General features: G+C 42.7%; 1 protein-coding gene across 1 annotated transcript in view; it reads left to right on the top strand.

Annotated features, from left to right (window-relative positions):
* MAML3 (mastermind like transcriptional coactivator 3) overlaps nucleotides 1-22,117 on the top strand; it is a 287,023-nt gene that overhangs the window by 11,290 nt on the left and 253,616 nt on the right. The window lies entirely within an intron of this gene.

Here is a 22,117-nt window from a genome sequence, read left to right as displayed (position 1 = left end):
TGTCAGGCTAACAGTGTGCTTTATTAATTATTACGTTTCTATCCCACCTTTCCTCCAAGAAACTCAAGATGACATACATGGTTCTCCCCCCACTGCATTTAATTTTCATAGTAATGTGAGGGAGGTTAGGCTAAGAGATGGCTGATTGCATTTTGTGGCTGGCCCTCTAAGGGCAGGGTGAGGTGAGGTAACCACCTCAGGCATAATGATCCACAGGGGCAGCAGATCCCAGTGTAGATCTTTATTCCATCCTTGTTCCTGATGTAGATCACCCTTTCTTCCCTTGTGGGGAGGAGGGGGTGCAATTTTGTGTTTCACCTCAAGTGCCGAAATGTCTTGTGCCGCCCTGATTTAATGACTATGTCACAGTGGCTGATTATGAAAACCAGCTGGTAGTGAAATGTAGATCCAATTAAAGGTGTGCAGTAGAAGGATCCTTAAACATGACTATCAAATAATAAAACAAATGTCTGTGCCTTGACCTTCCAAGGATAAGCTCACACAATACTTTCCTACTACTGTTTTGCATCTAGGCCCCATTAGACAATTTCTGCAACTTGAAATAGAAAGTATTGTATGACCACCAATTTTTTTCCCAGAGCAAATAACAATGACAATGACAATGACAGTGTTATTTGAGATGTGTTTCATATACTTTGTGTTATTGTCTTGAGCATATTCTGATATCTTAGTTACTCGTTCATTGTCTAATATGCTATTATTCATCTGCGCTAAAGATTATTTCTCTCTTTCATTGGAGCTCTCACTTTGATCTCTCCTGCAGGCCCATACGCACACACATGCACTCAGTTACTGAGAACAGCAGAACAGATGCAGGCCTAAAAGAGTGCTTATTTATTAAAGTTCCCTAGTCTTCTTCCACCTTACTTATACAACCTGCCTGACAGGTACTCATGATTCATTTAGTGTGTTCATCGTTACAAAAAACATTCCTCCTCCTTGTTATTTATTATATAAAAATACAATCTCAGCCTGAAGATAATTGCTATCGAACAAATGTACTTTTTTCTGTTTTGGATAAGAAAATTTGGTAACTACTTGTTCAGATAAATGCCCCCACGGAATTAGATTTGTGAACATGACAACAAAACAGCAAAAGTTTGGTACAACCTTTAGTGCTATCAGTACAAAAGTAGAGGGGGAGAGGAATACCATGAAATCAACAAGGAATAACTGGCAAACCAGACTTTTTGAGAAACAACAACTTGGAAGCACTCTCAGATATGATCAGAACGTATCTCTTCATAGCACTCTGAAGCTGTTAAGATATTGTCAGTTCAATTTGAAATCTATACACTGGTTTGTACCTCAGTAGAATCAGGTTGTTTTTCACTCGGACAAAACTAGTGTCTACCGTATTGCTAGAGCTCTAAATGGAAGGCAGAACTGGCAAAGGCAGCAGGACAGATTCTCCCCCTCTCCATAATATTTAACAGAAGTTTTCATTAGCATTATTCATTCAACTGCTGTGTGATTTGCTGCTTTCTATTGCATAACCTCGGAACATTATGTTACGTTCGGTCAGAGGCCTGCAAAACCTAATGAGCAAGCCTCGATTCCCGGATTAGTTGTTTGGCCACATGCCACATACCCTGATATTGCCACAGAGAAGGAAACGGGAGGCATTCAGAGCGAAGACCTTGAAGCCAAGGTTCATGCTTGGTTAACAGTAGATCAGCACCCTCTTAGATAACTAAAGCCACTTCTGAGGTGGTGGTTAGTATCCGAGGAGCAGTGGGAGGGGAGTGCCTTACCCTTTCCCCTGCACATGGCTGCTCTTCTCCAATGTCCAGTATAGAGTTGTTGTGTGGTTGTTGTTGTTGTTGTTTAAACCCACATTTCCCCACTTTTAATACTCCATTGGGAGAAAAAGCACTTGGGAAGGCAATCTGGAGTGGTTCAGGAGAGGGCATTCTCTGTGACAGTCCCTAGGGTGTGTAGTTCCCTCCTCACAGAGGTGTGTATGATGATTTCCTTGCATAGCTTTCATTGTTGGCTGAAGACTCGCCTCTTTACCCTGGCCTTTGACACCCGATACCCTTTTAAGGCCCGTGCTCATGTAAATTGTCTTAACTGACTTTAATACTGTATTTTTATATTGTTGTAACCTGTCCTGGGACCTTATGATGAAGGGCAGGTAAGGAAAGCAAGAGAGAAGGGCAGGAGTGAGAAAATGGAGAGGGGTGGTGGTGAAATGGATGGATCAAAGCAGGAGGAAATAAAAGTCATCTGCAAGGGATCAGTTGAGACCTGGCAAGTGCGTTCTGTCCCTTTCCCAGCAACCTCCTTGGGACAGGGCAGGGGGAAGAGAAGGAGAATGGGGTGGACTCCACCCACTTTTGACTCTGAAACCACCACACTTACTTTAGCCCCCTGCCCCAGAAGATGACACCCGAGACAGGAAAGAGGTTCCACACCACTGAGATGAAGGGCTGGGCTGGGGATTCTCAGATTAAAAACCGGCATTAAACAGCAAGCAGTCCTATCATATTACTTCTTCAACATCAGCACAGAAGTTAGCTAATTTGTTTTCAGTGTCAATTCCACCATGCTTTTTGCACATGAAAGAAGCTAAACTAAACTTTGAATATGAATTTTTATAGTGGGGTTTCACCCAGACTGTTTCTTTTCAGCAATTAAGTTTGGTAAGGTCCTTTGGGAGGTGAAATGTGTTATATTTTTAGAAATAAATATGTGATGTCTACAAAACAACGATGCATCACCATTTCCAAGAAACTTGCATAAGATTTCCTTACTATTTAAGGAATCTAGAACATTGTTTTGCTTTCAAGGAACTGAAGCTGCCTTGGTTCTAAAATAACTTACCACCCCCCCACCCTCCCACAGGGGGATATATCTGAGGAAGACTGTGGAAACAATATGTGGAATTACAAATCTGCATGGATATGGCAGGAAATCAATGAAAGCTGGAAATAGATCCCTGCACATTTGGGTTTGTGGATTTTCCCTGCATCACCTATGTAAATTTTGGAATTTTTTTCCCCACGGCGTAAGATGTCTGCTAAATCTTGCTGATTACAGTTTTGGCAAGTGTTAACTTTAGTGGAATAATGTAGTGAGTGTGCAATATTGCCAGCAAGTTTTTTAAAAATGTCAGGCAAATTACCCTCGTTTCCCCCCCCCCCCAAGAGAAAGTTAAACACCTGCTTGCTGAAAGTTAACAAATGGGGGCAGTCATTCATTATTGCCTGGGGTAAGGGGCAGTATGTGGGTTTTACTAAGGCGACCCTTTTCATATAACTCTGCAACTTAGAAAGTATGAAACAAGTGCATACATTTTTAGACTGTGAGTAGACTTAAGTTATTCATGAATGAAACAGTCTGATTCAGGTCATGAGAGGCCAGCTGTATGCATTCCAGATGTAGCTGGCTTCAGAGGGACCATTTTTGTGCATGAAATGAATGTGCATGTTTAAATCTTCACACAACTAAGCTGCTATTACAGCCACTCCAACTTAAGTATGACACTGGAGAATGTTGTGAATGGAAGATATAATAAACTGTGGTGACAAGATAAAAATATTCTGCAGTACTAACACTACATGGTAATTTCAAGAATCTATCTTCTTGCATGTCTGAAGAACTGAACAAATACAAATGCAATATGTTGTTTGAGCTGTGGAGGTAGGTACCATATTTGTGAAGGGATGCAACATCATTTTAGCCTGGAGAAGTGATAACCTTGAGTGAGGCCCTGTTCCATGACCACTCAACAATTTTCTCTATTACAAATCCATTTTTGTCCAAGAACAGTGACTTTGAAAGAGCCTGCCTCGGCACATCACACCTTCCTTGAAGGCTGAGAAGCAGTTTGACTTGTTTCAGATCCCTTTTCTTTCTTTTTAAAAACAGTACCAAGGTCTCTCTTGCACCACTAATGGTGCTCTCATTCCTCTCTGGACAGCTTGGATCTCTATATCTAGAATCTGTAAGGAAGAATTACATTTGGGGGAAATGTCCTCTGTTCTGATTTTGAAGGAGTGTGATAACATGCTTTTATTATTACTGTCTTTGGGCACAGTTCATAGCAATGCACTCTCTTGTGATGGGTAATATGGTGCCAGTGGAAATGATGGAGTAATGCCACCTGCTTTGCCATAAAGAATTGCCTACTTATTAGAATCAAGAAGAGGCCCATAACTTTAAACAAATTACTGTATTCGAACTGACTAGAAATAATTAAATACATGCTTGAGAAGGGTGTGTGGTGTTTGGGGTTTGAAGGAAGCCGGTGGAGATTGGTAAAATATTTGGTTTGTTTGTCCATTAGTATGAGAGTTCACCTTGCACGGAAGAACTTTTTAAAAAATGAGTTATTTATATAACAGCTTGTAATTTAATAAGCTCATTATTCATTAGCAGCTCTGTGATGTAGGCATTTCTTCTACATAGCTAATCAAGAATTGAGGTTGCAATGTGAAAAAATCTGAATACAATTTGCAGTTTTTTTAAAGCAATAATTATATATCAGAGCTGCTACATTTTGTTTCTTAGTTGGTGCTAAAAAAAATCCCTTTGTTGTAGAAATTTTGATCAGAATTTTTTAAAAATGGTATTTTGGAATGTAGCTAGTTCACTGTATGATAATTCGGATATACTTCATTGTACTAAATTCCATTTTCACTTCAAATGAAGGGCCAAAAAGTCAGTGGAAATGTTCAAGGACTCTAGAGTAAGGATATCTCACCCTACAGTTAGAGCCAATAAATGGTTCAGTTAATCTTTTCGCCTCTTTTTCTGAACTACTTAGAAACAAATTGATTCTTGGCTGATAGGAGGGCACAAGTAGCGCTTCAGGAAGAACATAGTGCTCTTTTTGTAGAGTGTACTGGCAGTGTATGGGTTTTCTTGCTTGTTCTGCAGGGAGACCGCATTTTGATTTAAAGTTATGAGTCACAGTATCTGAGGCTTGGAGGCGAACACACTATCTGTAAACAGCAGCCAAAGGGCACACACTTCTGCTTTTGCAATTGGCAAAGTCTCCTCCTTACTGCTTTAAAAAGGAAGAGGGGGAAAAATATCACCATGCCTCTTTTTATGTGTCTTTTCATAAGAAAAGTTTCTGGTGGATCCTTAATGGTTAAGTTCCCTGAAATGAAATACTATGTTGCTGTCTTAAAAATAACTGTTTCTAAGACACCAAGTCCCATATGAGCAGGCTAAAACAGACTGGGTTTTCTGTCTGTTCTGTACGTTTTGCAGCTTCAGTAGTGCAGTTAGGACAGTTTGATCGTATCACCATGTATATTGTCTCAAAAGAGCTTAAAAACAACAACCCAACAACACCATTTACTGTAGGTCAGTGATCACTTACATTGTACACATCGAAAGAAAAATGAAATTGTAATGGTGTACTCCTTTTTTGTGGATTGAAACTGGATTCAAACCAAACACCACCTTTTATTCCAAAGCAAGGCATCATGCATTAATAAAAGATTTTGTTTGTTTTTAAGAAGTACTTTTGGATTCTTCTGCTGTTGCTTTCTGTTTTCCCCATGAAATTTCACCTAATTGGCACAGCAGTAACAAATGGCTTACTGCTTGCCTGCATTGTTCTTTACAGTTATCTCACTGCAGAACACATCACAGCTGTTTCCTAGGTTGCTCACAACTCTAGTTGTTGATTTTTGTGTTTTCTTTACATATTCTTAAAAGATGTGTGGACAAGTTAACTCTGGAGATGGTTGTGCAGTGGCTTCCAGAAGTGCTATTTTTACAATGCCAGCTATAACTAATGACCCTTGTTTTCCTTATTTACTCTTTCCTCTACCATGTGACTCAGCTCTGTGTTCTGACATCAGAAGTTAGTGTTACTGCTGCCAGAATTCCTTCTCCAGTTGTTCCTTTCCAGCTGACCTTTAGACAGTAAACGAGAGTGCAGAATCATGAACATATGTGCCCTTCCCTAACCAAACGTAAAGCCTATCTGATCTGTTTGGCTGTTTGCTCTAATACAGTTCTTGCAGAGAAATATTATGAGCTAGCAATTCGAAATGTAGGCATGTGGAATGAGCAATATACGGTACAGTGGTACCTCTGGTTACATACGCTTCAGGTTACCGACTCCGCTAACCCAGAAATAGTGCATTGGGTTAAGAACTTTGCTTCAGAATGAGAACAGAAATTGTGCGGTGGTGGCACGGCAGCAGCAGCAGGAGGCCCCATTAGCTAAAGTGGTACCTCAGGTTAAGAACAGTTTCAGGTTAAGAACGGACCTCCGGAACAAATTAAGTACGTAAACAGAGGTACCACTGTATAAGCTAATTGACAAATGGCACCTTAAACCTGGCTTATGGTCACCACAATGGAATGACTAGGTGCCTTTTTTTTCAGTGGGGCTTATTATTATTTTTATTCATTTCTTTTCTATATTGCTTTATATTATAAAGAAAAAATCTCAAAGTGGTTTACAGCACATTAACACATTACATGAAGCAATCCAGGATAAAACAAATTGAAACTTCAAGGAAAATATTTCAGATCCTTCTCCAAGTGACATTTTGCTTTCCCCATATTTATTTACTTCCTTAATTTATAGAGCTGCCCAAGAGCAGAAGTACTCTAGGAAGCCAATGTAGCAGTTAGGATATGGGACTAGGACCTGGGAGATCCAGGTCCGATTCCCCACTCAGTCATGAAGCTCACTAGGTGACCTTGAGCCACTCCTAACCTACCCCACAAGAGTTGTTGTGGGGATTAACTGAGAAAAAGGCAGGCCAGCCAGATGGAAATGTCAGTCGCCAAACTAGCACCCAGAGGTCTCCACATGGTTGCAATTGGACCCACGCCAGTAGTAAAATGCACCTGGCACCCGACTAATTTCTAACACTGGCTCAGATATGTTGGTATAACTCTCATATGTTGGACAGGGAGTATTTACAGTGAGGATAATTGTTTAATACAGTGTTTCTCAAACTTGGGTTTCCGGCTGTTCTTGGACTACAACTCCCATTATCCCTGACCACTGGTCCTGAGTTCAAGTGTTAAGAGAGATGGAGAGAAACTGACACCTGTCCCCTTTCTCCACACCAGGCATAATCTAGACCCCTATCTCATGTCTCCCCCTTACTCACCTCATCACATGCAAATTAATTTGAATAGAGCAAGTATATTGCATGCTTTGTTAGTGAGTTATTGGTGACAGGCTAGCCCATCTCCTGAAGTGAATAACTTAAATTAGAACTGTTTCATTTCCATCCCTGTAATTTCAGTGTTATAAACAAGATGAATAATGAAAACTAAGGTGTGTTTCACAGATTATTATTTTTATAGGTATTCACAATGTACACAAGAAAATTATGTTTAATTTGCAGTAGCTTAACGAGGCTAGCATTCTACTTTTAAAAACATTTTGGAAGATCAAATTATTACAAATACTGTATTTCCCAATGGATGAATTTACCTTTGTTCTTTGGCTAACTAGTTTATGAATAGGGCTTTGCTTTCTTTCTTCACCTGTTGCTTATCTGCGATACTTGTAATTAAGAGCTGGTCTGCTACACAGGAAAACTCTCTTGTACAGCCCTTGTAAGACTTGATGAATTTGTGTTACGTGTTTGAATACCCTCCCTAATAAACACACACAAAACCACAAAACTTCTCTGTGCAAAGAAAGTGGCACTTTGGAGAAGACTTTTGTTTGGCCTCCTCTGACCTGCATTCCACTTACCAGAAGCTGGGGTCTGTTTTTTTAACATGGCAATATATTCAATCCTTCCTCTGCATTCTGAAAACTACACTCTTTGGAAAACTGTGCCTCCTGGTTTTTCTAAATGTGTGGATTGGACTACAGTCCATTGAAATTTATTTATTTAGAGCATTTGCACCCCTATCTTCAGCCATAACAGCTCCCAGAGTGACCAACATACAATCACTTTAAACAAGGCAGTCCCTGCCTTCAGGATTACAATCTAAAACAAAAAACACAACACATAATGGGAAAGGGACAGAGAGAGGAGCCAAATTGCTTTTGGGTTACCTCAAAATTAAAACATGCACATATATACCTTGATTTTGCATAATTTATCATGCTTTTGTTAGCCATGAGTTGAAACAAGAAGCTACATGGAGCATCAAACCCAATTCTTTGCTCAGCATGTTTTTGGATATCTCAGATTTTAGGAGGAACAAGGTACAGTGATACTCCGGGTTACAAACACTTCCGGTTACAGACTCCACTAACCCGGAAGTAGTACCTCGGGTTAAGAACTTTACCTAGGATGAGAACAGAAATTGCGTGGCGGTGGCACGGCGGCAGCGGGAGGCCCCATTTTTAAGAACAGACCTCTGGAATGAATTAAGTATGTAACCAGGGGTACCACTTTATTTGTTTTGAGCAATGGCCTCAGCAGTATGGAGACAAGAAGACAATGTTTCAGTGTCACCCTGGACAGCTCCATGTAGGGCTTAGGCTGGAGACCCCAATGACATCCAGTGATGTTTGCCTTCTTACACAATGGAAATAAATTTGTGCATTGAGTCTTCTGGTTTCCCTTCTGCTAACCCCCCCCCCCCCATCTTCCTGCATGCCTCCAGAGTCTGCAGGGAGTCCTCCAAGACTCTGAAGGATGAGAGGACACAGAAACGTCGCTAGATCTCACCCCAGAAGAGCAGACCTGGGATGTTGTTTCAGCAGCAGCCATCATCAAACTACCATGAATAGGAGCTGTAGCTCTGTCTCAGTAGCTAGCTCTGTTTTCTATGAGAGGAGCTCTTAATTTAAAGGGGTCCAGTCTACGTTAGCAGTTATTGACTGGCTCCAATGGAGCCAAAGAGACTGTGATTCTATAAGGTTTCTGTGCTGGAGTCTTCAAGGTCAGAGAAGGGCAACACAACCAGAAAGGCCAGAGAGGCTCTGACACAATGGGCTGCCCTTGCATCAGAGTCTCTGGTTCAGTTGCTCTGAGGGCAATTCCATCTCCCACTCTGAATTCCCAATCTTTTCCTCTAAAGATCATAGACTCATGACACCAGGTGAGGCAAGAACAGCAAGACACATATCTCATAGTCATTTAGAATTCATTATTAGCAAAACTTGCCCCTCTGGGATTGAAGAAGCATGCTGATATAACCACGTGGAATGGGGCTTCACAATGGGGAGAACTGAGATGGGGAGAACTGTACCAGCAACTAAAAAATGTATATATGGGCCCACATTGAGTTTACTTGCACGGAAGAGTGTTTAGACCTGATATGTTAAACTCTGTCCTTTTTTAAAAAAATGAATCAGAGGGTTCTAGGCACATCTATCCTCATTAGCTCAGGCTACACTCAGATGGTATGCTTGCAGTGTTTTATGTTCTGTCTCAAACTGTATTATGTAAGAAGGGCTCCTGATTACACAAGGCAGGGCGGTCCAACTTTTCATCTCAAGTGGGCTGCAATAGTACGTCGACATGGAACCCGTGGGTCACACATTACCATGTCATGCAGGGGGAGCAAGGCCAAAAATGTGATGCTTCCTGCAGCCGTCATGCTGTCTTCCCAAAGCTGAATAAGTGAGTCACTGGGCTTTGGGAAGGAGGTGCTAGGCTGTGGCATAGTCCTAGAGCCCTCATATCGTCTTCCCAAAGCTGGAAAAATGCTAACTAGGATTTGGGAAGGAGCCTTGAGGCCTCTACAACCCTGCCAGAGCCCTCACGCCTCCTTTCCAAAGCCCAGCACCTTGCTTATTTGGCAGCATGAGGGCTGTGGGGTGGCGGTGGCAGCAGTGGAATCAAATGTTGCTGAGGGCCACCAAAAATGGCCTCAGGGCCACATGTGGTCCTTGGACTATGTGTTGGGCCGCCCTGATCTAGGGTGTCTCTTACCCAAGTAAGCCCTGTGGGTTAACAGCTTGATCATGCAAACCTCCATTAGAATGGTTTCCCGAGCCACAGTTCAGTTCATCTCATGCCACACGGGTACATTATCTGCAAGCCTGGCATATCATTTTGCATGAGCAAGTCCTTGCCATAAATCTTCTTCCATAGTTCATCAGAATGTGATGTCCTTGTCAAATTCTCATTTAGCTCATTTTGTCTGCCTACCCACCACTTTCAGTTAGCTATGTTGTCTGTCCCTTATTCCCTTGCGAATGCTTGCAGCATTACTGAGTCAATGGGGCTGAACCCTAATGAAGGCTTTTGTTGTTATATTGCAAATATTTGCAAATCTAATAATTTGGCAGCGTGATGGTTGTCATTATATAATCTTTCCTATATGATAGATTACAATATAATAAACACCACGCTGCAGAAATAAGGACCTTTGCGTCCTGAGGTTACTTCGCTACCTGTAAAATCTTTTCAGAGAAAATGTTCTCTCATTCCTGCACTCCTTTTACATCGCATGTAAAGGAGAGGTTTTATGGATTCGAGTCACGTAGCTCACTGTGGATGAAGGAATTTGGGCATGGGAATTTTGACAGATAAATGATGTTGTGCTGTTTGGCGCAGGAGGAGGGAAGGGGGAAGTAATACTGTCAACAGCAGAGCAATCGCTTCTCGCTTATGCTGATTGAGGCCTCAGGTGGACCTTTGTTTCTGATGCATTAAGGTATTGGGCACGAGTCACACATCACAACATAGCCCAACTTAACAATTAATTGGGATTGAAAGAGAACCTTGTGTGCGGGTGCCTAATGTATCTAAATGCACAATTGTTTTTGTTTTGTTCTCTATAAACATGGGTGTTGCTTGAGAGACTGGGGCAACCCAGACATATGGGCAGCATATAAATAAATTATTATTACTATTGAGAGGGTTTGCCAGGTAAAATGTCAGTAAACTGTTCCTTCTCCCTGTCCAAACATCTTATCCACAGAAACATTTTCTCACAATGCAGTCCAGTTCCCCAACTAGTGAAGTTTCTGAAATTTATTTATGGGGTGATACAGGGAGATAAGAAGGTCCATATATTGCAGGGATCCCAGGCACAGAAATGCATTTGCATCTTTCCCCAGAGGGTCCACCAGGGGAGCCTGGGCCTTCTAGATCGGCGTGGGAGGTGGGCTTTGCTCACACCACAATTGTATCCCCAGGCCCAAAACTGTGCTTTTCTCCATAAGACTGAATGGTAGCTATTCAGCTACATGTGAGGAAGTAAATCAACAGTGTTCCCCAACCTTGGGCCTCCGGCTGTTTTTGGACTACAACTCCCATCATCCCTCGCTAGCAAGACCAGTGGTCAAGGATGATGGGAATTGTAGTCCAAAAACAGCTGGAGGCCCAAGGTTGGGGAACACTGAACTAGAACACCATTGGGAGGGAACAGCTATGCCTAGCCTTTTTACTGTGATTTATTCCTGTGACAAATAATAATATAGGTCAGGGGTGGCCAACTCCCAAGAGACTGCGATCTACTCACAGAGTTAAAAACTGGCAGTGATTGGGGTTCAGGTCAAAGTTGTTGAGTTTTTCTGGGAAAGCCCTGTTTTTTGGTGTTCAGGTCAAAGTTGTTGAGCTTTCTTTAGGGAAGAGGAAAGGCCCTTTTTTGGGGGGTGCAGGGCAAAAATGTTGAGCTTTTTTTAGGGGAGACAAAGTTGTAGAGCTGGAAATTAGAAGCAAATACAGGTTAATTCTGGTTTGCATTCTGGTGAGCATAACCCATAGTGTGTTGGCGTGGATAAAATGACAAACTATGGTTTTCCTCAAACCAAGAAAGAAGAGGGAATTTCAGAGCATGCAGTGAGGAGCGGAAAGTGTGAGGATGAGGGTCCTTGTAGCTTATATGGCATCCAGCCATGATTTGGTGTAACATTGGAACCAGCCAAGTGGCTGGCCTAAGGCTGCCCAATGAGTTTCATGGCTGAGTAGGGATCTGAATCTGGGTCTTCCACATTCAAGAGCTTTATTGCAACACACAGGAGCCACCTTAGAAATGAATAATTCTTCAAAATGAGATTTCATGGCTCATAGCAGAATCGCAGGCGCTCAGATTCTGGACCCCTTTGCTAATTGTCAGAGTGTTTGGAAAGACCAGCCTGTTTACTCAATGTTGCTTTGCCTTCTGGGGTTGTGGCTGCTCAGTTTGTAATGGCAGGAAGTTCACCAGGAATCCCTTTTCTTTTGAAATCGAAATATTACAAAGGGATGATGTGTGAACAGGCGTAGGTGAGTGAAAACGTGATTGATCCTTTCTGGTGGCTAGTACCACTTTCTGTTTCAGCTCAGTTCTTTACCACAGTAAAGGGACAGTTCCCTAATATTCTGCTTCAATTTATAGTTGCCACTTTCCCTTTCCTTCCTCCTCCCCCATCCCTTACCACTCCCACTGAGTATTTCTTTTAGGGTTGTGTGTGTGTAAAGCAGCCGTATGAGAGGAATAAAATAATTTTGAAGAGAATTATATGGCGAGAATTTTGACAATGAGTGGAAGATTGTAATTACTCTCTTCCATTAGACTCAGTGGCTTTGGACAGATAAGCTGTATTGAAACGTGTGACCAGGGCATGGGATCATGGATTGTCTTTCACTGTTGTCATGGCGACAGTGATGCAGGTGGCCTATAACTGCCTGGCTGTCAGATCTTATACATCAAACTGGTGCTAAGTGAAAATATGTTAGAGGCATTGAGGGGAGGGGGGGATTGCCAGCAGTGTTTGTCGGATCAGGTGGAAGAAAGCTAGCCTCTCTTAAGAAAAGTGTGTGTGTGTGTGTGTGTGTGTGTGTGTGTGTGTGTGTGTAATAGAGAGAGAGAGAGCGCGCAAGCTTTAGGTGGCTTAGAAATAGTTCTTAAGAGAGATCTTTATTCATAGGGGCAGAAATGGCTTTTAAAAAAGTGGGTATAAGACACTAACAAATATATGCATTGTGTATACGTGTAATTATTAGACCCTTTCTAAAAGTTTGGATGATACAGTTATATGGAAGGCAACATAGGAAAATACATTCCAGCTGCCAGCACTATCAATTCACCCACCCTCAAAGGTTCACAGCAGTTTTTTAAAATATAGTTCTGATGAACACTAGATGGTTGTAGGTAGACCTGGGCATGGAGACCCTGCTAAGACATAACTGGCAGGGGTGGGGAGGGAACCAGGTTGAATATAGATGATTAAAAGAAAATTTCAGAGACTCGTACTAGGTGCATAACCTCAGTTATGATTCTTAAATGTTTCTTAAAAGCAATACTTTTAGTTACTCATTAGCAGTAATCTTATAAAGGCACTTTTTAGCCTACAAAGTGCTGTACAGTAATTATAACATTCCTCCTCACGACAGTCTTGAGGTAAATGGTTGTAATCCCCATTTCAGTTTACTTATCTGAGCAAGAGAGACAATGGCTGAGTAGAAACTACCCCTTTCACACACACCCAGTCCAAGTACAGCATTTTGCCATTACTCATCCTTACTAGTTCAGTCAGCTAGAGGGTAATGTTTTGTTATCAAACATTTGCCTGGAAGGTCCATTCTTCCGATGGTAGTTCTCAGAGTTATGCTCATCATGCTGTGCTAGTTGTGTGAAGCAGCTTACACAGATCAGTGATCATGGACTCAACTTATTATAAAATAATGCAGTACTACTCCTTTAAGGCACCCTTATAGCTTACTAGCAGCCTTATGCCCTGTGTTGCTTGGGGATTCTAAGAACCCAAAAAAGTTCAGTTTTGAAAGGTTCAGTCTGCCATCTTGATTCAAAATGGTGTCTAATCATATCCAAACACAGATGAAACTTCCTTTATCTAAGGAAACATCATGCAAAATTTGGTTACAGTGTTTTTAGAGGTGTCTGTTAAGTTGTGGGCGAACATATCAGACAACACAGCGATTCTTCAAACAGCTCTTCTTTATTCTGAGGCCAGAACTGAGCTGAGCTGAAGGGCTCAGTCAGCCTGCTTATATAGAGCTCCAGTACCTTGTTACTGTAACAACTTTCTAAAACTATCCAATCACTGAACGTCACTTTCGATCCTTCATTTGCATACAAACTATCCAATCACTGAACGTCACCTTCGATCCTTCATTTGCATAACTATCTACAGTATCCCCCTGCTGGCCCAGGGTGAGAACTTCAGTACGTAACAGTGTCCAAATGCATAGAGAACAGGCAACTTTCCAAAATACATAGAAGACCTCCTCAACCAGTCTATAATTTTGAAATACTGAGGTGGGTGTTTCGGACAGTGAAAGTGTGATCAGTTCCTTCATTTTCCACTGTCTCCCTATTGATTGGTACTGGAGGCATTGTGACTGCAACTTAGTTTTTGTTTCAGGCTGGTACCCCTTTGGGTTCTCCTTTTAGAACCATAATTTGGATTCATTCTGTTCTCTTCCTTTGATCTGCCTGTCCTTAGACCAAGGACATGAAACTTCCATTTGAACTGTAATTTTAGTTTTATCCTGCCCTAGTTCTCCTACGTAAATACTGCAATGGAAGTGGGAGGCTAGGACAGCCTGCTTACACCCTTCCTTGCACAACTGGCTTTCATGTTTCCCCACAAATACCACCCCCTGATTCTCACAATAGCTAATATAGGTTAACAATCAAATTTCGTGGCAAAGAGTCTACCTATAGACAAATCTTTATGTACCCTGTGAGGTAAGGATGACTGACTTGCCTCTTAAGATCTTCTAAGGAACCCTAAGTTGTGCTTGTGGACCTGTTAACAGTTTTACTTTTCTTGACAAAGGCTCATAATGAGAATATTAGGTAGCTTTAGTCTTCATAAATGTTCCATCTCCATCGTGCATTTCCGAGATTTTCACTAAATGATTTGGTATAGACTTCTGTAATTTTGCTAAAATTGAGGCTTCTTTGTTCACTTGTTTCAACCCTGATGTTTTGTGAACTACTGTGTTACGATTTATAAAAATAATGATAGATGTAACCATAACTGTAGCCTAGTGTAGGAAACATATTATACTGTTAGACTGACCCTCCCTGGGTATATACCCTTTGGCCACCCCCACCCTGAATACCCTTTTCTGGTGGGTCTAATAGGCTCTGAAGAAGAAGGAAAGCCACCTCTGCTTAACCCTCAAAGCTAAAATGAGCATTTCCTCAGCCAGGTAAAACTGTCAAGTTTGGGAAGGTCTGTTCTTATCATGCCTTGCACTGCATTTTTAGGGAGCTCAGGAAATTGTTCCTGTTCTCCCATCAACTGATTGGGAAGAAGTGGTAATTGCAGAATTGCTTCTGGAAGCGTGCCAAAAGAAATGTGCAGAAGGGTATTCTTTAAATTCAGCCCTTCATCTTTCTACAAATGCACATCTCGCTAGTGGTTTACACTTTCTTGCTTTCAAGTTACTCCCTGTCCCCTTAAATTTAGTCTGTGGTGCAATTAGATAAATTTAGTCTGCACTCACTGGTCTTAAGGCAGACCCCTCTTTAGATGTTGCACATTACTTCAATTATGTCAACATGTGGTAAGCCAGCCCTGCTGTGTTTAGGGACACCCCCACCCACCTGCTCTTTCCGCTGAGAGGGATCCTGGAGTTCTGCCCTGACATCCTGCGCCGACTGATGTTTAGTACCACAAGATGAGAGTATCCTGCAAACAGAGAGTTCACAGTGCTCCTTTTGTGGTCTGGGTTCTGTGTCAGGCTTCTTCCCTGGAACGTTCTGTGACTTCACAGAAGCAGGGAAAGAGCCGTCACCTGCTTTCTCTCTGGCCTCCTCTCATGATTCCCTTCTTTCCTTAGCCTGTTCTCACATCCCCCAGGGGCCCCTTGGTTCCTCGCCTTCCAACCATCTGCCAAGAACTGGCAGGATGACTGGGAGGAGGAAGAGGATCCTGGGGAGGGAAGTTGCTGGGACTGGGACAGACTGGGTCAAGCAGGGTGTGGGGAAGGAGGGTGATAGAGGACGGTGAAGGGGATGAAGGTCAGTGCACAGAAACCAGAGCAGCAGGACCCAAACACAGCAGGCTCTGAGGTATAGCGAACAGTGGGAGTGGAGCTGTATTAGGCAAGGGCCCACAGGCCAGCTTCTTGGCTGGCCAGGTGGGACTCGTTGGCTCTGGGAGGAAGGGTGTGATTCCTCAGCTGGAGTAGGCTTGGAGCAGGTGAGGATCATATGCCTCGTCAAGCCCAGATGCTGCAATCAGAATGCAGAGTACAGAAAGAAAGCAGAGCTGAGGTGTTGTGTCTGCTCAACTGCCCATGTTGAGGGATGTTGGCATCTATGTTCCTAGACTTCTAAAGGACTGTCCATTGGGTTTGACTCTGGACTGTATTCTGACTGGTGGACTTCAGACTTGGCTACTTTGAGTGATCCTGGACTGCATTTCCTGACCTTTGGACTTTGCTTGTGTGGACTGACTCTCAAACTTTAGACTTTGGATTTGACATACTGACTTGCTGCCAGGTAGGCCGGGGGTTCATTTTCTTCTTGTTTCTGTCGTGGCTCTTTTCAAGTGTGATGTTTTCTGGTTTTGTTTTCAAGTACCCCTTGTGAGGCAAATTGGCAATGGGAATACTCTTTGTTGCTTTTGTAGACTGTGATTCTCATGCTTGAGTTTTGGTGCATATATTTGTGCTTTTTGTATTTCAAAGGTAAGACGGCTTGTGTCATTGTGATGCAGCGATCTATATGCTCAGCTTCTAAGCAGTTAAAATGGCACAGTTATTCAGCTCTTAGAACCATTTTCTTACCACAGGATGGTTTAGCTGGTGAAGACACATTCTGTTTCTGGCATGTGGCAGATCGATGCTCTTTGGATGTTAATGGCTGTAGGAACCAGAGGGGCTGTTGCCTGAGCAAAGTTATTACCTCATTATCCATGGCACAGGGTTAGTTGTAAGGTTTGACCATCTGTGCTCATGCAGAGTGGGGTGGGGGGAGGAGATGGACAATACCAATAACATATTTCAAAGTGATACAGCTTCCCAGCCAAGGTTGCAGTTCACAGCATAATCACAGACCTCCACAGTTTTGTGCATTTGCGTTGCTGGGGTCGGCCTCTACCGTCTGCAGATCACGCTTCCAGCTTAGCCTTTTGTTAGTTTTCTCTTGTAGTGCTTTGTCAGGTAGGACCTATTCTGTGTTTGTAGGCTGCTAGGAAAGTATAAGGTGGTCTGTGTCTCATAAACATTTTTACCCATAAAAACAAAATAGCTACAAAGAATGGAAAGGAAAGGAGCTAAATTTGCACTGCCCTCTGCTTTTTTTTTTTTTTTGTACACAATGTTAGCTTACAAGTGCTAATTAATTGGTAAACATTCAGTTAAACATTAACACTGGTAAAGAGCTTTTGTAATGACAGATGCAGTTGCAGCACAATTGTTAACAAGCCATTTTAAAAAGCCAATATTGGAATTATTTTGTTTCAAAGCTGTATCTTAGGCTGGGGGGGAGGGACCTTGCGTGCTTTTATTATTTTGGGCAAGGTCTTGGTTTTTTCCAATCATTTGAATGAAAATATTTGTGTTGTTGCCAGAGGTTGATGCGTCCTCCAATTTTTTTTCATTGCATCAACTGTACATATTGTGTTCCTGTAATTGGCAGCCTGTAGCTCCTTGCAGGAGAGCAAAAGCTGCTGTTAGTGTCTGCCTCAGCCAATCCAATAGTGCATAATGGGAAGGGGGAGGCTTCCTGTTACAATAAAGTCAGCTACCGTCAGGATGCATGTCTCCCTTGGAAGAGTTGTATTTGCATGTGAGTGGTTTCCTGCCACACTAGAAATTGATTCAAGTACATGACTGTGGATGCTCTCTCCATATTTCCTTACTTTCCTCTTTCTAGCTTGTTTACAAATATTTAATTGTAAGGTTTATCACCATGTAATATTTTTTTTTAATCAAGTTTTCTGTATCTATACCTGACACTTTATCCATGCATGGCGCTTTATAGGAACAAAGTGTATGTAGAACTTTTGTATATACAGTGGTACCTCGGGTTACAGACGCTTCAGGCTACAGACTCCGCTAACCCAGAAATAGTACCTCGGGTTAAGAACTTTGCTTCAGGATGAGAACAGAAATCGTGCGGCAGCGGCGCAGCAGCAGTGGGAGGCCCCATTAGCTAAAGTGGTGCTTCAGGTTAAGAACAGTTTCAGGTTAAGAACAGACCTCCAGAACGAATTAAGTACGTAACCAGAGGTACCACTGTACAGTAGTACCTTGGGTTACAGATGCTTCAGGTTACAGACTCCACTAACCCAGAAATAGTACCTCAGGTTAAGAACTTTGCTTCAGGATGAGAACAGAAATCGTGCTGTGGCGGCATGGTGGCAGCAGGAGGCCCCATTAGCTAAAGTGGTGCTTCAGGTTAAGAACAGTTTCAGGTTAAGAACAGACCTTCAGAACGAATTAAGTTCTTAACCCGAGGTACCACTGTAACAGGTTAATAACTGATTGCCTGTTAGGTCTGGATTACAGAGGGATAGTGAAGGCTGGAAGGAGAGAACCTCGGAAAGGCTTAAAGGTTACAGCTGTATGCAAATGGCCTCTTGTAACTGTCCATCCTGTTTGTGGGCAGCAGAACATTTCACCTAGTTTCTCAGGATGTGGAACTAGCAGTGGTAGTAGCGCAGTTTATTTTTTTCTAAAGTTTTGTTATTTTGCTGCCACCACAAATGGCGGCGGCAGTAACTGTGTTAGCAGCCTGGACGCCATTTTGCATTCTCCACAATGCCCCCGAGAGAAAATTCTGCAAATAGATCGGGGGTTTTTGGGGGGAGGGGTAAGCAGTGAGAGAAAGAAAAATTTCAGAAGAAAGTCTTCTGAAAAAATTCAGCTCAACTTTACTGGGTTGAGAGAGAAGATATTGGAGGAGCAAGGTGAGTGGAAATTAATTGACTTGTGGAGGGAGCAAGTTCTGTTTCCAAAACTTAAAATATAGCGTCACAGGAGTTTCTCAGAATTCTTCTCTCGATAGCCTTGGTGAGAGAATGCCATTAAACAAAAAAGCAGTTTCTTTCCCATTGATGCAACACCTCAATATTGGCAGAGCACCCTGAGGTTTTATAACACACACATACTATTTCTCTAACACTGGGGTTAGACTGCAATTCATCCTTGACGGTTGGCAATCCTGGCTGGGGCTGGTGGGAGTAGGCACAACAATATGTTGAGGGCCACAAGCTTTCCACCACTGCTGTAGCGAGAATAGTGCGGGTTCTGGGTCAGTGAAATACTTGTATCTCTCTTCAGCTTGAGAATTTTTTTTTATTTCCTAAAAATAGTCCAACAACATATGAGGGCTCCAGATTGGGGAAGATGTCTGTAGCAACACATTTTAGCCAAATATCTATAAAAAGTTCCAAGTCCTTCACTATGCTTAGTGTATGCTCCCCATAGTGCAGGTTAGCTGGGTTGCATCTGTGATAAAATGGCTAATTGACACTTTCCACCTGACAAGCCCCCTCTTTCTGCAGAATTGCCAGATCGAGTTGACCCACTGGATGCAAGTTCCCAGTTTTCTAGTTTTCAAGGCATGTATATTTAATTTGGTCACCTCTTGTATGTTCAGCTGAACTCCATTGCTAACATCTACTTATTTCATGGTCTCTGAGGCAGAGCAGAGTTCAGTGTGATCTTGCCAGCTTCAGTTCATTTTGTATGAAAGGCACTCCTGCAGTCTTTCCTCTGCCAAAGATGCCTCCTTGTGACTGTATCCTTTGGCATACTGCTCTTCATTATCAGCATGACATTCCTAGGTAAGAGCAGGGCTTAGATCCCAAGAGCCAGTGATCATTCAGCAAAATAACATTCAGCATGAAACAAAACAATGATATAATACTCCAAGCTGACTGGGAGATAGTGAAGACAGCTATGCAGACTGCAAACTTGTACTTGCCTGTTCCACAACCATACTTTGTGAATATAAAATATTATCCTACCTATCATATTGTAGGGGGCTCACACAATTGGCCTCTTATCTCTGTTCTGTTGGACAAGGAAGAGGGTATGTGTGGCAAGTTTCAGACAGTGCTAGAAATGAGCCAGGCATCACACGGGTTTTGTGACTGGTGTGGGTCCAGTTGCGACCATGTGGAGATCCCTAGATGCCAGGATGGTGACTGACATCTCCACTTGGCTGGCCCCTCCAGCTTTCTTAAGCAGCTAAGTGGGAAGCTTATTTATTGCATTTATATCCCATTGGGACCACAGTGATTCCTGTAGCTTGGTGTCGAAACAGCATTTATCAATCACTCATTGGCTGAAAACAGTGGCAGGTGGGAGTAGCTAACTTGACTCATTTCACAGAAATCACTTAGATCAGAACCTGCACACTTTGCTTCATAATTTTCTTTCAGGAATGCTATAGACATACCTTGAACCTTCATTCTTTTTTTTAAAGAAAGAGTCTGGGCCCACTGCCTGGGGGGTTTCACTGTAGGCAATCGTGGGCGCCATGGGTTGGCAACCCTCTCATTTCTTGAGGAGAGGGCATTGAGAGGGCAAGAATGGCCATTTTTTATTCTTCCTAGTATCCTTTCTGTGAATGAGCTTTCTCGTTTTCCTTTATCTTCACAACAACTCTGTAAGATAGGCTGTGGTGATTTGCCTCGGGACAACCATTAAGTGTCATGACCAAGTGGGGCATTTAAACCTTCATTTCCCATACCTAAACACACTACTGAACTAATTGTACTCCCTACAAAGTAGGGCAATCCACCCGCCATTTTCTCTCCCTCCCACCACAGCAACCTGCACAATCAAGAGGAAGTGGTACATGTGCCCCACAAAACAGCCACCGGCAGAGTGAACAGCTCCAGATGATTAAGCCAGCGAGTTACGTGGCAGGCCATTTTCTTGCTGCCATTTTCTGTTTTGTTGCATTAGGAACCCAGCACCCCAGCTTAGCCTTATAGACCTAAATCCACAGTGGTTATTCCGTCATATTCATGTATGAATCATGCCCATAAGTGTGTCTGTGACGTGTTCTATATGCTTAAACAGAAGCTAGCTTGGTATGGTGCCCTTTGTGCTGCCTCTGCTCTGCTTTATGTGTTCTGGGAAAAGTGAAGCAGTGTGACCAGTTTGGACTGAGGCGTATTAACAAAAGCAGCATGATTGCTTGGAGTATTCTCAAGGCTGCCTGTGCTGTTTTTGGCTGCAGCCCATGTTATGTCACTCTGTTACTGTCATAACCTCTGAAGGTCAGCAAATTCACCTAGCATGATTCCTGCATTCCTTCTCCCTCCCATCTTCATTCCAGGCTCTTGTTCAAGCTGCTTAGGTCTTTTTTCTTTGTACTCCTCACTTAGTAGGTCACGTTTCTGCCTCATCTAGCTGTGCATTTCAGAGTAGCTGAGGTCAGGTTAGAAGTGAAATTGGGAAGTTTGTTTTTCAGGTTTTTGGTGTGCTTCTTTTAGAGAGACCGGCAGATCTGGATACACAGGCTCTGTGTCCTACTTGGAAGCATTAGTAATTTGCAGTTGCGAATATTATGGAAGCGGCTGTAGCCAACAACTGCTAGATGTTGCCATTCTCCTTCAGCTGGAATAGTCAGGGCAGCATGGTAAAGTCCAGTCTAGAGAGTTGTGGGTCTTGGAGCCATTTCTAATGGAAAGTGCTCTGAATATTGCTATTTTTGAATAGTACTAGGCCTGAAAGCAAGTAATAATTTTCTAGTGTTTGCACTGCTCTACCCTCTCATGCCCTACCACAGACAAACATGCTACTCAGAGAGAGAAGCAATTAGATGTGCACATACATAACTTGTAGAAGCAAGTTCACCTATTCTTACACCTCAAGCACTCGGCATTTCCCTTCTGCCTGATGGAGGCAGCCTGCTTTTTGCAGACAGTGCCAGCGATGACAGTGCACTGTGTTGTTAGATTCTGGACTTGAGAATCAGCTGCTTGCTGGGCCCAGATTTTGGAAAGGGGGGGGGGAATCACCAACAACTGGTGGCCAGAAGTGCTTTTACCCAGTTTGGGCTGGTGAGTCAGCTGTGCCTGTTTTTTTAAGCGAAGGTGGATCTGACTGTGGCCATGAGAAGACTGTGTTACTGCAACACCCTGTATGTGGGGCTGTCTTTGAAGACCATTAGAAACTTAAGCAGGTTCACAATACAGTTCTAGGATTTTTGAGCAGAGCCATCATTGTGGGCTTCCCATAGACATCTGGCTGCCCAGTGTGGGCTATGGGATGCTGGACTAAATTGGCCTTTGGAGTGATCTAGTAGGGCTCTTTATATTATATCC

The sequence above is a fragment of the Podarcis muralis genome, chromosome 9 (genome assembly GCF_964188315.1).
Source record: "Podarcis muralis chromosome 9, rPodMur119.hap1.1, whole genome shotgun sequence".
Taxonomy (NCBI): Eukaryota; Metazoa; Chordata; class Lepidosauria; order Squamata; family Lacertidae; genus Podarcis; species Podarcis muralis.
The sequence above is the reverse complement of the archived record's forward strand: the minus strand, read 5'-3'. Positions and strand labels throughout refer to the sequence as shown.